Source organism: Mytilus edulis, chromosome 5 (genome assembly GCF_963676685.1).
Source record: "Mytilus edulis chromosome 5, xbMytEdul2.2, whole genome shotgun sequence".
In the NCBI taxonomy this organism is placed as follows: Eukaryota; Metazoa; Mollusca; class Bivalvia; order Mytilida; family Mytilidae; genus Mytilus; species Mytilus edulis.
The window spans coordinates 92,996,421-93,012,173 of NC_092348.1; the positions used below are offsets into that span (position 1 = coordinate 92,996,421).

Genomic DNA, 15,753 nt, shown 5'->3' on the forward strand with positions numbered 1-15,753 from the left:
CTCATATCTCATTGTATTAATAAACTAAAAAAGAAAGTTCTATGAAACAAAGGCTAGCTGATATACAAATGTACCATATTGAAAGTCTCTCTGTAATTAACAACCATTTACTTCTTTTTTCATATAGGCATATACCATTAAAAGATTTCCAAGTTTGGCTGCACAATATAAAGCTAAAGATTCTTGTTATTTCATTTTTTTATATAAAATTTATTTTAAAAACATATACGGTACATGATATATATGCATTTTCATTTTTTTTAAATGTAACTTGTACATTTTTGTATGTTGACACAATAATCTGAATTTGAATTGTATTGTATTCTGAAAGTACTTATGGTTGAAAAAATATACACAATAGTTAATTCCAGTTGGTAATGGTATAAATTTCTTGACTACCATGACTGTTTATAATGTTTAAGAGTCCACTTCTGCATATAATTGATATTTGTACCCAAGGATTCCTTCATACATTTCCACTTATTATCCTTGGATGTTGCTCCAATGATAAAATCCTGTAATGCATACTTAGCAATCATACTCTTGGAATACTTCCTACAGTTCCTGTAATACAATAAAATCAGCATGTAATGTTTATTTCTGTATTGTAGTCCAGCAAAAAAGATAACATCAATTTAATCTCCAATAATTTACCAAACTTATAATTAGAAGAAAACTGTATTGTATTTTAAGCTCTGACATGATCAATTGGTGATTTTATGGTGATTTACCCATTTTTTCTGTTTTTGTTTTCGCCCGAGTTAACTCTTAAAGTCTTACTATATCATATTTTAGCATGGTTTTATATTTCAATAGTACATTTAGTAGGATAAAACCTTGACAGTAAAACCTGGGTTTTCCCAGTATTTCCCACCGGGGTGGGCAATACTCATAAAACACAGGTTTTTACAATCCCTGTTTCAGGACATTTTATAGTTCGCTATTCTGTATCAGTTTTCTTATTGGTGAAAGCTGTACATATGATCATTTATAGTTAGCAGTATTCAGTCATTTGGACTCTAGTGAATAGTTGTCTCATTGGCAATCATACCATGTTAAATTTTTATAATAAACTTCTTAAATGAAAACAAACTCTATTCATGTAGGTGTACTACACATAACCTGTATATGTAAGTATACTTAGTGCCTATAATAACACAACTCATTATTTTCAAGCCCCCTTCTTACATGTCTTAGCCTCTTACAATCATTGCTTACACCAAATATAGCTGATCAATATCTTAATTGATTATATACAGTATACAACAAACAGACTAAAATATGAAACTTAATATTGACCAATGAACCATCATAATGAATATCAGGTCATGGTAAGATGAACCATGCCCAGACAGACATGTACTACACCATTATGACCATTCAATCAGTTGCAGACAAGACAAAAAAATACCTAATTTATGATATCAGTAATTTTTTTAATCTTAGTCAAGCTATTTTGATATTCTACTTTCCTAAAACTACAAGCATAACACATGGGTATATTATAGGATTAAACACATTTTTTTCTAGAGGTTATTGATGTGTAAACCAGGTCGATTAACTCACAAACTGAATAAAAGTCGTTTGTTTATGTGTTGCATATATATTTTCGTTCATTTTTTTTTTACATAAATAAGGCTGTTAGTTTTCTCGTTTGAATTGTTTTACATTGTCTTATTGGGGCCTTTTATAGCTGACTATGCGGTAGGCTTTGCTCATTGTTGAAGGCCGTACGGTGACCTATAGTTGTTAATGTCTGTGTCATTTTGGTCTTTTGTGGATAGTTGTCTCATTGGCAATCATCCCACACAATGACGTCATTCAATAAATTGCGTCAAGCCCGAATGACCGTTCTTTTGGACCTATTTTAAGGAAAATTTTTCTTGAGCATACATAAATAAAAACTGACTTTATGTAAAAAAAAAAAAAAAAAGTAGGGGTGTGATAAAGGGTATGCAATATTGATTTAACAGCAGACTATTTATCAAATATGCAAAAACTACTGTATTTACTACTAAACATATATATATGATAAATGTAACTACATGCCTATTCCATATATGTATATATAGCAGATTATTTTTTCCCTTGATCAGATCTGTTGATTGAAAATGTTTTTTTTTTATTTTGTCAGTTTGTGTTTCAAGACTCCTTTTTAAATTTTCAGATTTCAGCATTTTTGTCATACCAAAAAATTACCATTTTGACTACAAATACCACATAACCAATACATACCAGTTACATGTTCTGTAGCTATAGGGTCTCATCTACATGTATTTCTAATCAATTCATTCATTTCATTGTATAACTTCAAATCCTCTTACATGTACATCTTGGGAGCAACAAATGTGCAATTCTGAAAATTTAAATTCCATTAATTATTATAAATATAAGCCCTGAACCTGATTAATGTTTTCCAAATAAAAAAAAAGGCAATACAAATGAAAATTCATTTAGATATACAACATGTACAATGTAAATCAAATTCACACAGGCAACTATTGTAAAAAATATTCGCCAAAAGCAGTGAATCAGATAATTCGGTCAGATAGAAATTTTTTGATTTTTCGGTTGACATACATTTGTAATAACAAGAGAAAAAGAATCAAATTTCTCTTTCAGTCAGACAGACACTAAAACAGGTTGGCACAGACTGCAACAGCTAGTGGCAACAGAGAAAACAATTGATTTTTTTTATAACCAATAAGTGTCACTTTGAACATCACTAGCAAAATGACTATTACTAGTTTTATAGATTGAACTGTTGTCAGGATCATAAACAGCTGACTAAGCAGTATTTTTATGTTCATTGTTGAAGGTCAGAATAAAAGTGGCCTAAAAGTGGTTATTTCCCCTTCATTTTGAATGTGGATGACCATGATGGTTTTCTTATTGGTAATCCTACCACATCTCCTTATTTTTAAAATTAAATTTCTAAAAATGTTTAATCTGCAACAATTAAATTCTATTCATATACAAAAAAATGTACACCTCTACTTTTGCATAGACTGATAGGTACTATTTCTGAGACTGTACCAAAAATATGTATTACTGGAAATCCTAATTTGTTGGGACCAAAACTCCCAAAATCAATTCCAACCTTTCTTTTGTGGTTATATAGTCCTTATGTTAAAATTTCATAGATTTCTGTTATCTTATACTAAAGTTATTGAGCGAAATCTAAGAAAAATGCTTATTTTGGCCCTTTTTGGCCCCTTATTCGTAAACTGTTGGGACCAAAACACCCAAATCAATCCAAAACTTCCTTTTATGGTCATAAACCTTGTGTTTAAATTTCATAGATTTCTAATAACTTTTACTAAAGTTAGAGTGCAAAAACCAAATGTCTTCGGACGATGACAAAGAAGACGACACCATTGTGATACTAATATACATGTACATTACACCCAAAAAATTTTCAATTTTTGCTGTCGTATAAAAACGGCAAAATTTCCTCAAAATTACCAATTAGGGGAAGCAATCAAACAACCAGTTGTCCGATTCATCTGAAAATTTCAGGGCAGATAGATCTTGACCTTATAAACACATTTACCTCATGTCAGATTTGCTCTAAAGGCTTCGGATTCAGAGATATAAGCCAAAATCTACATTTTACCCCTATGTTCTATTTTTAGCCATGGCGGCCATCTTAGTTGGTTGGCTGGGTCATTGGACACATTTTTTAAACTAGATACCCGAATGATAATTGTGGCCAAGTTTGGTGAAATTTGGCCCAGTAGTTTCAGAGGAGAAGATTTCTGTAAAAGTTTACAGACGACGGACGCCAAGTGATGAGAAAAGCTCATTTGGCTCTTTGGGCCAGGTGAGCTAAAAAATACATACTTTTTGTTGGATGCTGCATCATAATTATTACAAGTTAAATGAATGCAAGTCATTGAGTACATACATGACATATATGTAGTTACTAGTACATAATATTTGAAGATAAAATAAAGGATAATATAATTCTTATCAGTCTCTGGTCAGTAATGAAGCCACACAACAGTGAAATGTAAGTCTCAGAGATGCACATACAATCATTGTATATACATGTATTATGAAGATTAATACTTACCATTGGCTGTCAACATACATTTTATGTACATGTAAAAATGGACTGTCAGGCATGGAGTCATTGGACACTGCATGTAGGTTACTTCATTCCAGTATTACCAGTATCAGTCATAATCAATAGTCAACTCCTCTGTCCATTCCTTGTTATATTGCTGAAAGGGTGAAAACAGTATTTAGCATGTGGACACAATACTATTCAAAGAGTTTTGCAAACAATTAGCTTGTAATATCCATGAATTTCTTTCTATTCGTATTAGACTTGGAATTGTACTACCGGGTACATGTAATTATCTACAAGTATCAAATATCATAAGCCTGTGTCGAGCCTGTGTCGCTCACCTGTCTTCACTGTTGTTTTGAAAATCACAATTAATAGCATTAGATACCCTTTAAATGATTGAGGCAAAGTTTTATTAAATTTGGCACAATAACTAAAAGCAGGTCATTCCATTCATTGTCATGATTGTTGTCTTACAATAGTAACTGTCATTATTAAATTAGTTTTCAAGTTGTTACCATTTGAAATTGATTTTTATACAATTTTCCCTTAAACTTCTATAATAAACCCCTTTGATCTTATATTTTTACCACTTTGGTATCGAACCTTGCAATTGAGGCTCAATTTCACAGAGATCCATAGAAAGGTACACTGTATGGGATTTGCTCATTGTTGAAGGATTTACTGTGACCTGTAGTTTTATAATATGTCTATTGATCTTGGGTCAAGTTGGGTGAAGGGAAATAATACCATATCTTCTTATATCTACATGTATATATTCGTTCAGATGTATGAACATACACAAATGATGCACAATGTACATGTATATTATTCAAGGGTTTAATGTTCGGATACCAGATACTTGTTTTTTACCCATAATTATAAAAAGGTTTAGTCCATTACCCCAAAAAGTAATCCAAACCTTCCTTTTGAGGTATGGAACCTACAATGCTACATGTACAAAGTGGTACAATTTTATAGAGATCCTACACATACACCATGTACACAATTTATTGCCATGAAACATGAAAAATGTTTGTTTTGGACCATAATTCCAGATCAGTTTCTGCTAAAATAAAATAGTCTGAACTGAAACAAATTTTACACTTGATATGCAACTTGTCATGGAAAAACTATACAATAAATTATAATCATGATAAATCATAATAATCAGATCAATATCTTCAAGCATATACATGTATACATGTAACCCCAAACAAGAGGCTCTCAAGAGCCTGAATCGCTCACCTGGTAAACAATGCCTTATTAACTAAATTAATAAATTAATGTTTGTTGTAAATTAAACAGAGTAACAAAGGCCATGTACTATCCTGGAAATAACTTTTAAAGCCTCTTATGAACCTCTGGAAAGAAATGGGCATGAGTTTGCCCTACACTTGATTAAGACACAGTCTAGGTCAATCTGATGATTCACAATACAATTGCTATTAACAGTTTATCTGTATCTATAATAATATTCAAGATAATAACCAAACACTGCAAAATTTCTTTAAAATCATCAATTCAGGGGCATTATACCTGAAAAACCAGTTACCCAATTCGGCTGAAAATTTCAGGACAGGTAGACCTTGACCTAATAAATACTTTAACTTCTTGTCTTATTTGCTCTAAATGCTGGAGTTTTTGAGATATAAGCCAAAAACTGCATTTTACCCTGTGTTCTATTTTTAGCCATGACGGCCATGTTTTTTGACGAAATAGAAAATAAAACACAAACTTTATTTTATACACCCTACTGATCATTCAGTTGAAGTTTGGTTGAATTTGGTTGAGTAGTTTTAGATTTTTTAAAGTTAGCAAATATGAAGTACAAAATGTGAAAAATTGTCATTAATTAAAGGACAATAACCCCTTAAGGGGTCAATCGACAATTTTGGTCATATTAACTTATTTGTAGATCTTACTTTGCTGATCATTTTTGCTGTTTACAGTTTATCTTTATCTATAATAATATTCAAGGTAATGACCAAAAACTGCAAATTTCCTTAAAATTACCAATTAAGTGGCAGCAACCCAACAATGGGTTGTTTGATTCATCTAAAAATTTTATGGCTGATAGATTTTGACCTAATGAACATTTTTATCCCCTGTCAGATTTGCTCTAAATTAGATTCTTGAAATAGTTTACGACGACAGACGCCAAGTGATGGCATAAGCTCACTTTGGCCCTTCGGGCCACGTGAGCTAAAAAAGAAATAAACTGTTATTTGCATGATATTTGTGGTAGTTTTCTATAAATTGTTATCCAATTATGTTTGATAACAAAAATCAACACAAGTGTTTTCTGATACATTGTATGACGTTAAATGGTATCTAATGTAAAAAGTGAGGTACAGCCACCTGCAGAATAAGAGTGTACGACAGATTAGGCATTTGTGCTGGCTTTCAGTTACTGCTAGCAAGTCTTGAAACTTGTCAGTGGTTGTCCTGTGTCATGTACAAATCAGAAATGTATGTGATATTAAACTGCAAGTGTTTTGTTATCTAGCTATATATACATGTATGACTTTGAGTTAATCATAGATAAGATACATGTAGTACAACATGTACAATGTACTATGTAGTATCGGTTTGAATCATAAACAAATATTCGTCTTGTCGCTAATTAGTGAGACTGTAAATTATGTTTTGTTTTGATAAACTAGTCAAAAATGAGTAAAAACAATGATGTACATACAATGTATATGTTACAGTAAATAGGTGAAATTAGGAATTACAGTAAATACTAAACATTTCAGTAAATACCTGTAATTACTAGCCAATTTAGTAATTACATGTATTTACTAGTTGTTTCAGTGATTACTGGTATTCACTGATTTTCTTTGTCATTTTTACAGCTATTTACTGACTTGATATTTTTAATTTAAAATTAAAGATATAATTCAAGACACAAAATAAGAAAGTAAAAAGGTAGGTATTTTAGGGCTGACTTAATTAAGGATTTATTTAATGAATATAAGGCACACCTTTAGTGGTTGTGAATTGAAACTGAAAAATGGTTGTTTTAAAAGTATTGAAACTCCCTTAATATCATTTGCAGCAGGCAAGACAATGATATCAATCCAAAATTAAGATATACATTTGTGAGAAGTTTATAGGCAAATTTGCCAGCTCTTTTTGATGATAAACATTTGATAATGCCAAATTTGGTTGAATAATTCTTAAAATCTCATAATTTCTTTATATTGCAATCTTCATCAGGCATACTCTGCTGACTTCATTTGCTTTAATATTTTATATTAATCAATAAAATCAAAATCACTCATATTATGTCCTTTTTAACCTATTTTTAATTTACTTTACATTATGTTTGAAAATTACATTGTAATTGTTCTGCTCATTTTGGGCGCCGTGGTTGGCAAATAAAATATTTGTTGTTTGTTGTTGTTGTTGCATATAAAGTTGCCCAATGACATAAGTCAAATTCCTTTTACAAAATAGTTTTATTTACAACTTCTTTTGTCAAACTGTTGTGATAAAGCTGACATTCTTCACAATCAAATTTATACAATTTGATGGTGTTAAGAGTCACATTTCATATTTTTGTGTTTCTCTTTTTTTATGAGTTTTTCAAGACCTCCAAACTCCAGCTTATATACCTGCAACAAAATTTTATTATTGTTTTTATCTGTATAAGAATGATCTTTTGTGGATTAAATAAGCCATTCCTTTTGATTTTCTTTCAATGTTGTCATTATGATTATGTTTCTTTTTGTCGAGCCTGCGACCTTTGTCGCAAAAGCGAGACACAGCAAGCTATTCTGTCGTCAGCATCATCCACAAGTATTCACTATGTGGTTAAAGTTCTTTAAATTTTGATAACTTTCTTAAATTATCCTGGATTTCTACCAAACGTGAACAGAAGCTTGACTATAATTATGAGATAATTTTTCAAGAAGTAAATTTTGTGAAAATAAAATCAAGTTTTTCCGTATTTTACTTATAAATGGACTTATATGCCAGTTAACATTACATTCACATTTTTTTAGACATTTATTAGATTTCATAAACCATCCTGGATTTTAACCAAATTTGGACAGAAGCTTCTTACAGCACTAGTCAAAAGATTTGATATCCCCCCCATTTTTGTTGAGCCTGCGACTAACAGCTAAAGTAGGCGAGATACTGGATTCTGTGAAACCCTTACAATTTTAAATATGAATACATCAGTAACCTATCTCCAGCTAGGTGTTGAATTGAAGTTCACATGAATACATATTCAATGAGGTCCAATTAGTTACTTGCAAGTGCAAAAATCATCAACCATGTTTCTCTGCTTATTTAAGTAAAATAGAACCAGATTGACTGCTAAAAGTGAATTATAATTTCACTATATAATTTTCATTAATAATTTAACAAACAAAAAAATCATATTTAATTTATTTAACATCTCGTAGCTAATGCTCTTATAGCAAAAAAGGTACATTTTAGGCTAATCACTTTTTAAGAGTACTCACTGATATTCTATAGCTAGAATTACCATAACTTTTGATCAGCTTACATTGTTTTAACAGTTATTAAATAGGTGTCAAAATTCATTTTAAAATTAGTAATTACTGGTAATAACTGGGCCGTTTCAGGAATTACTTGTATTTACTAAGTACATCGGGGATTACATGTAATTCCTAAATTTTAGTAATTACACATAATTCCTAATTTCACCTACATGTATTTACTGTAACATATATATACGAATTGTAAAACATGAAAAGTATTTTGATAAAATTGAGAATAGAAATGTGGAATGATGTCAAAGAGACAACAAAAAGACAGTTTAATTATTATATATGTCTCTGTTATAATACTGCATGAATTGTAACAGTAAACAAATATCAATAACGATAAGTACTTAAACAAAATTAAAGGGATAATAATTTTTCGTTTGCAGCAATACACATACATGTATTCGCCAAATTTTTCAACATTCTTTACCATACTCTGTTCAAATAATAAACATTATGCAAGTAGACAACATATAAAAAACAAGTGAAACTGCAAGCTACTGCTCACTGACGATACCCCCGCCGCAAGTGGATCATATTAATTGTGTAAAAATATGCAAGTGTTCAGTAAACAGGAAGTTGTCGAGTGATGAATCTGAAAACACATCACACGGTATAGCTGACTTATATTAACCCTTAAACCAAATTTCAGAAATCCTTGTATTGTAGTTCCCGAGAAAAATGTGACGAAAAATTTTCAACTTGGCTATCATGATTCATGTGTAAAATCAAACAAGTGTTCGGTAAACAGGAAGTTGTTAAGTGATGAATCTGAAAACGCATCACACAGTACAGCTGACTTATATCAAGCCTGAAACCAAATTTCGGAAATCCTGGTAGTGTAGTTCCTGAGAAAAATGTGACGAAAAATATTCATGGGACGGACGGACTGACTGACAGACAGACGGAAGGACAGACGGAAGGACAGACAGAGGTAAAACAGTATACCCCCTTTTTTCAAAGCGGGGGTATAAAAATCAGGGTAAATCGATCATGGGCGAACAGCCACAGGTACTTGGGCGAACGTGAAACATGTCGAACGGACACTACATCACTATACCAAACTCGAAGATGAAAACATTCAGTCATTGCAGATTTCTGTTTATTCCTGCACTATTAAATCATTTGTTTGAGTTACCTGTAGTATATCCTCGAGTATTTATTAATATTCATAGCTCCTTGGTATTGGTTGTCTTGTTAAATTGGCTAAAACAAGTACTATTGTTGTTGACAATCGGCGGCGTCCTTCTCTTCAAAACGCGTCATAATCTGTATCTTTCAAGCGTTTTAAAAAATCCGAATCCGGAATAGAGATTGGCGGATATTTGCTGATGTTCAAAGCATTTCTCTATGTAAAAAAAAGGTATCCCCATTCTTTTAATATCCTATATACTATACAAATTCTTGGAACATATAACAAATTATTTTGTTTATAAGCATCCTTTACAAAGGAGCACCTCCACATGGACAACCCTTACGACCCTTTAATCTATAAAATTAATATAATAACTTATTTAACTATAATTTCAATTATTTTAATGACCAAGGGACTGTTATATTAGTTACCATAATCACAGATTATGACTGATTTCATTTTGTAAAATAATATATATATAAAGATAAATGTTTAACTTTAATTCAATGAGAAATAAACCAGCCTTGTCTAATTAGCAATCATTTACCACACATTTAGCTTTCAAATACGGGGCAGATCCAGAAATTTTCATAAGTGGGGGACCACTGACTGCCTAAGAGGGGGCTGCCCCAGTCACACTTCAGTGATTCCCTATATAAGCAACCAAATGTTCTCCCCAAAAAGGGAGGGGGGGGAGGTGTAAATCTGCCTCTGAAATAATATTTTACTGTCAGTCAATAAGTTTTCATAACATACATCAAATTTAGAATGGAAGTGGGAAACAATTGTCAAAGAGACAACAACCTGTCCAAATAACAGACAAAAAACAGCCTACTAAATCCATCTAAGACACTATGTATATTAAAGACCATAAATTTATTCATTATAAATAAAGTTAAAAAGATAACTTTAATATTTGAAATCAGTTCTGAAGCAAATTTTATGGGTAAATGGGGGGGGGGGGGGATTTACCACATTCCCACGGTACCTTTTCTTTTTACAAGTCTTCTCACACTTTTATTAATATCCTGGACCCATATCTGTCAATTATTGCAACTTTATTTACTTTGCCTTTTTTTCTGTAACTGTTTTCCTACATTGATTGGAATAAAATTCCCATAAGAATGGGGACACTCAAAATTTTACATTAACCTTTTTTCCAGAGTTAATAAGGACAATCCTAAATAAACTACTTAAAATATACCTAATATTTAATACCAAAAGTTAGAATAACTAAATAAAGATAAAGCTTTTTACAAGTTTTAGTTTAAATTTTCCCCATTGTTTGACAAACACGGACAACTCATCAACTCTTTAGGAAAATCGAGAAATCTTTTACATTATAAAAAACAGTATGGAATATTTTTAAAGTGTACAATTTAAACAAATAAATTGCTATCTAGTCAATACACATATAATCCCTGATATGATATTTTTTCTTTTTTAATTTGGGTGAGGGATCAAGTTATTTAAACATTCACCACTTTTATAATGCATGTTGAATCAGACATTTTTGACATTTGTGAAAGCATAGCAGTTTTATACTGCACTTTAAATAGAAACTTCAAAAATTAATATACATTCAAATTAATTTACATTTATTGACAAAGTATAGAGTACATATAAAACTCTTTTCTGTATGCTTACTGTTTTTATTCACATGTACTAGTTAATGTTAAACTTATGTGCAAATTCAAATTGCTCACAATTTTTTTGGACTTTAATTTAATAGTTTGAGGAAAAGTTTCATGCACAGTAAAAAAGGGAGATAAGTCATATTTGGAAGTAAATGATCTATTATCCTTTTTTTCTTTGAAGAAATGGGAAGTAAAGAATCTATTACAGTAACAGTAATCTATTTCATAAGTTGGAGTTATCTTCATTTTTTAAAAGTATTAAAGTAAAGAAAACATAAGATGTGTGAAAGTAATTAAGCTTACAAATTAATAATTATAGAAACATTACCAGTAAATCAATTAGTCCAGCACTATAATATATGCATCTATGAATTTGAAATTCAAATAAGTTACACATGTATACAAAATTCCATTTTTGTGATTCTACTAGAGATAAATATAAACAGTGATAAAAAAATATATTTAAAGACCAACATATTTTTGTAGTTGCATTTATTCCACTATCAAGGGAGATAATTCGTGCTTAAAAAAGGATAACTATTAACCATTAACATTGGTTCTATGTCCTTCTTTTCTGTACATCTTTAGACACAAAGAATAACAGCTTTGAAATGATTCAATTTTGCAAAACTGAAATGAACAATAGTATGTGTAAAATTCATGTGAATTTGTTTTCATATTGCAAAACTTTAACTCAATAAATTTAAATTTCTCTTATGAACTCATGGTTTAATTCAGATAAAATGAAACCTAAATTTCACAGGAGTTTTGATTCATGTTTATTTCATGTGAATTTAATGTGAAATTTTTCACGTGAATTTAACATGAATTTTTTCACGTGAATTTCACGTGAAAATATAAACTTTTAAATTAAATTGAGATTCCCAGGGAATATATGAAACATATAATACAAGGTATGAGATGTTGACAAAATTATTGATTTTCAGTTAATTTTTTATAACTTAGACACCATTTATATTATTTCACGTGAACTTCACGTGAAATTTTTACGTGAAATTCATGTGAAATAATTTCACATGAAATTCACGTGAAAATTTAATGTGAATTTCACGTGAAATCTCTTCACGTGAAATTAACGTGAAAAGTTAACGTGAATTTCACGTGAAATCAATTCACGTGAAATTCATGTGAAATTCACGTGAAATTAACATGAAATTCATGTGAAATTCATGTGAAATGAGATTCACGTGAAATTCACGTGAGCAAAATTTGGCTGTGTATGAGGCGAAGTTATCAGCGACGTCGCAATGTGTGAGGAGACGTTATCAAGCTTGATCTCGTCAAGCGTAAAACTGTCTTATTAGAGTAGAGTAAAAGACCAGTTATTGAACGATAAACAGATAATTTTTTTCGTAAAGATATCGTAAAATATAATAGTGTAAAAAAACGTTTTCAAGTACTGTTCGAACGTACTCGCAATTTGACTGTGCAAAAGGCACAACTGCAGAATATATGGCCTTTTGCATACCGACCATGTTATCCTCCCTCGGCCCATTCAAAAACATTGGCTGTTGTGCCTCGGTTTGTTACCGTTCTTTGTTGGCTGAAGCACATTGTTTAATTTTTTTTCGAGTGTTTGAAGAAGGACATGTATCCCACAGTCGACCATTTTACTATATAAATACAAAACAGTATACGCATACTTATCCTGCTTCTATTTGAAGCAAACGGATACAATTGAATCATTGTTTATGTGGCAATTTACTTTGAGATTCCTGTTAAAAAATGCCGTCGATTTTAATAAAAAGTAACGTCGGTAAAATAGAGATACATGTTTTCATGCGTGAATTATAAATTGTCTGCTAAAACATTAGTTTGTTCTGTACATTGTAGGAAAATAAAACATGTATTTGTACTCGCTACGAAAAAGGAGAAAGCTCGGCGAATATTGCCACTCTCCGAATTGTTAAAAATTCATTTTACAGGAAATATTTAATATCAAAACATAAATTACCTTTTTAGCAATTATTACTTGGTCGGACTTGTTAATTTAGAAACAATCACTTCAGCCTACCGGTAAGTGGTAAAGCCTATCACATATGTTATACCTTAGCATAATAGCTTTTGCAAAATCTTTTTTTAACCTCGATGTTTTAATCCCTCGAATCTTACCCTTTGGACCATCGCGATACACCATCGTACTTTAGAAAACAAACAACCATCGCACTTAAGCGTGAGACACCATCGTACTTTAGCGTTGACCATCGCACTTTAGCGTGACCATCGCACTTTAGAGTACCATCGCACTTTAGAGTCCTACATATGTATAGATAAAAAAAAATTAAAAAATGAAAGAAAAACAAATATGTAACACATAAACAAACGACAACCACTGAATTACAGGCTCCTGACTTGGGACAGGCACATACATTAAATGATGTGGCGGGGTTAAACATGTTAGCGGGATCCCAACCCTCCCTCTAACCTGGGACAGTGGTATAACAGTACAACCTAAGAACGAACTATAAAAATCAGTTGAAAAAGTCTTAACTCATCAGATGGACAAGATAACTACGTTCAGAAATCTCTGAACTACATATTGGTACTGTTGTTTCATTCCGTGGATTGTTACATTATGCAGAAAAATGATGCCTTTCTCCTTGGGATCACACCAATAAATGATACAAATAATTCCAAAAACATTTATGCTTTCATTTTTGCAGACATTTATTGCATTATAATGGGTGTGCCTTCATACACCGAGACTACGAAAACACGTGTTATAGTAGTCATGGAGAAACTATAAATTAAATACATGAATCGAATGTTTAATTTCATCTCTTTCACTACAAAACTATGTTCTTTAATCTTAATAGTATTAGCATAAAGTTGTTTCCAGTAAAAGTTTCCTTAAAGCAAGAATTCGATATATTGACAGACAAAACAAACTACAAACAAATATAAAGTCAAACTAAAATCCTACAAACTTCTAAGAACTGTTTTACTAATCCATTTGAAATTATAGCTCATCGTTTGTTTCTAGATAAATGTAATATTTTTCCTTTCAATAAAAAAAAACTGCCTTCGCTACAGCCATAATACATTTACCTGAATATGTTAACATGAAGAAACATGTAACCAACTTGAAAACCGTGAAACATGATGCCTTTATCCAATATTTCGTATGCTACATAATAAAGAATAACGGAATAGAATGAATTAAGTCTTAAAAATAAGTTATCCAACTTGTATGCATAGTATTGAGTGTTACTAGCAGACTATCTGCCCCTAACCTTCGAGAAAATGAATTTGTTTATGTTGGTGTATTGCACTATAATGATGTTATTCCTGAAAATAAAACTAAACTTTAGTTCTCCTATATAGTGCCAATATCCACATCAAACATCTTCAAAACAAGAATGTGTCCCCAGTTCACAGATGCCCCATCCGCACTATCAATTTCTATGTTTGATGGACCGTGAAAATGGGAGAAAATATCTAATCTGGCATTTAAATTCGAAAGATCATATCATAGGGAACATGTGTACTAAGTTTCAAGTTAATTGGACTTCAACTTCATCAAAAAACTACCTCAACCAAAAATGTTAATCTGAAGCGGGACAGACGGACGAACAGACGGATGGACGGACGGACCGACGGACGGACGGACCGATGGACGGACGGACAGACGGACGAACGAACGGACGGACGCACAGACAAGAAAACATAATGCCCATAAATGGGACATAAAAACTTCTGGTTAATGGCTTTACCCCCAATCTGGCTAGTCTTGCTAATGTTTAGATAAATAACTCCCCTCGTATTTATACATTAAACAAAACTTGTAAAAGAGTACAAAAATATTCCTCAGATTGAGTTGATTTTGATACTAGTATTTAGAATTTAGAGTTTATCTTTAGAAAACAATCTATGTAGGTATTGTAAAAAGCGTTGTAATGGTTCTAACTCAGAAAAATTGTAGCAGTGAATCCGTTTTATCTTACAGCAGCGGTCACACATAGACGATCATGATTCCCGTTTGAAATCAAACCAGGCTAAGACACGAAAAGAGAAAAAGTGGGATTACTATTGTCAATGATCTTGAATATCCTATCATAGTCTGCACGCAATCGTATGTGTTCGTAATAGACTCCAATAGATAGGGAATTTCACGGAGAGATCTCCCAAGCACTTCCGGTAATAAGGTATGTCCTGTAATATTCGAGAAAATCAGCCAATATTGTCTAGTTGGATTTCAATCGTGACAGTCGTGACAGTCGTTGCTACATCGGATCGTAACGATTTTTTGTTGTTGTCTTTGTTGTAACTATTTTAAAAGGGGGAGGCAACACAAACTAGGGGATGTAATCAATATAATTTAAAGACTAGACCATAACAACACCAGTGCTAACTATAATATTCTGT

At 31.6% G+C, this 15,753-nt stretch overlaps 1 protein-coding gene and 1 long non-coding RNA gene across 2 annotated transcripts in view; both read right to left on the reverse strand.

The window, feature by feature from the left end:
- Positions 1-15,753, reverse strand: part of LOC139525559 (tRNA-dihydrouridine(20) synthase [NAD(P)+]-like) — a 627,966-nt gene that overhangs the window by 448,924 nt on the left and 163,289 nt on the right. The window lies entirely within an intron of this gene.
- Positions 268-9,879, reverse strand: LOC139524831 (uncharacterized). The gene is made up of 4 exons (XR_011664870.1): positions 9,734-9,879; positions 4,076-4,226; positions 2,236-2,356; positions 268-564 (listed from the first exon to the last, which is right to left on the reverse strand). It is a non-coding gene; the product is annotated as an uncharacterized lncRNA (long non-coding RNA).